The sequence below is a fragment of the Corvus brachyrhynchos genome, unplaced genomic scaffold, assembly GCF_000691975.1.
Source record: "Corvus brachyrhynchos isolate BGI_N302 unplaced genomic scaffold, ASM69197v1 scaffold523, whole genome shotgun sequence".
Taxonomy (NCBI): Eukaryota; Metazoa; Chordata; class Aves; order Passeriformes; family Corvidae; genus Corvus; species Corvus brachyrhynchos.
Genome location: NW_008237265.1, coordinates 980,322 through 982,282, shown reverse-complemented (window position 1 = coordinate 982,282; position 1,961 = coordinate 980,322).

Here is a 1,961-nt window from a genome sequence, read left to right as displayed (position 1 = left end):
GGGCGGCGATGAAGCGAGGAAGATGTAAAGTTGTAGTGGGAAAGAAAAAACACATATCGCCGATCTCTGTGGGATGGAGGTCCTGCACAAGCACTGAAAAAAAAAAAAAAGAACAGCAACAAAAAGCAAACAATAACACTAAATTTTAGGCACTCTTAAAAGACCTGCCTCTAAAAGCATTGGATGTAGCATTGTGCAATTAGGTGTTTCCTTATTTGCTTTATTGTACTACCTGTGTATATAGTTTTTACCTTATGTAGCACATAAAACTTGTTGGGAGGGGGGAGGGACTGGAAGAGGGTGACCGATTGGAACTTGCTTTCACAATCTAGCAAGCAAAGAAATCTATGAAGAGAAGCAGTGTAGGTTTTTTATTACTTAAAGATGTATTGTCCCTTTAAGTGGGTCCGCAGTGTTTTTCTTTTTTAATTTTAAAAAAAATTTTTTAGTATTTTTAAAAATGTATAATTGTGGTAACTGTTCAGAGCAGATTTTTGTCAAATTTCTTCCTACTGCATTAAGCTGAAGAGGTGGGAGCTGTGATGATTCCGTTATGTTATGTAGTAGCAAAAGTTCCCCCCCAAATCCATATACGAAAACTGAATGCCTGTAAAAAGTTGTGTAAAATCATCCCACCTGATTACATTGCCTGATTCTCTTGGTTTTTTTTTTGGTTTTTTTTTTTTTTTTTTTTTAGCCTAATCTGGAAGGCTTTTGCTCTGAATCTGGAATATTGTTGTTTTCTGATCTGACCCACTTCCCAAAGTGCTTGTGTGTGAGGGAAAAAGGGATACTACATCTTTAAACAGTATTTCTACGTTGCCTGTGTACCTGTATGTAAAAATAAAAAAAAAAAAGTTTGAAGTGTACCTGTGTACATAACTCTGTAAAGACACTGAGAAATTATACTAACTTATTTATGTTAAAGATTTTTTTTAATCTAGAAGACAATATTTTTTCCCCATAAAGCCAAAGTGGCATGTTTTTGTGCATTTGTAAATGCTCTATTTGGTAGACTTTTTAGAGGGTTTTTTTCCGTTTGGGTTTTTTTTTTCTTCCTTTTTTTTTTCTTTTTTTTTTCTTTTTCTCATAATTAATATGGCTGTGCTTAAGAGATTGCAGACTGAGCCAATTAAATTTTTTTTTTTTGTAATGTGTGGGGAAAAAAAAATCCAGATTGATATTGTTTCACATCAAGCAATCAATAAAGAAAACTGCCATATATAAGAAATATGGTCTTCATTAGTGTGTGTTTCAACCTCCCTCAGCCTTGCACAGGAGGAAATAAGACTGCAAGAAATAACAGCACTTTTCCTTTGGGTATCCGTTTCTTCACGGGTCTGTGGCGCAGGTGAAAGTAAGGGATGCGGCACCCTTAGTGCAGGGATGCCATTTCTTCATGGAAGGGTGCTCAGGCATTGGAACGAGCTGCCTCGGGCAGCGGTGGAGTCCCCATCCCGGGAGAGATTTCAAAGATGTGTAGATGTGGCACTTGGGGACAGCGTTTAGGCTGGGTTAACAGTTGGATTCAAAAGAGGGCTTTCCCAACGTTAATGCTTCTGAGTTCCTCTGTGATAATTGGGAATGATGTGCCCTCTTAGTGCAAAAGAGTGGAATTTCCTGTGTTATAACGCTTTTTGGGTTTGGGGTGGGGTTTTGGTTTTTTTTTTGAAAGAGAAGAGGTATTTCGAGGTACTTCTTGCACGTAGTCCTGTGCCTCCTAGGGCTTCAAACTCGAGCCCAAAAAGCGCACCTCCTGGGCCGGGACCGGAGAGCCAGCGCATCCTCGGGATTCCCGGGATCGTCCCTCCGTCCCTCGCTCCCGGGGCCAGCACCGGTGACCGGAGCCCCGGGGCATCTTCCCCGGGCGGTCGCTCGTGGCTATCAAAGATGGCGCCTCGCACGCCCCGGTCCCGGCAGATGCTGGCGGAGGCACCGGCCCCGCTCCCCCGGCCCCGCAG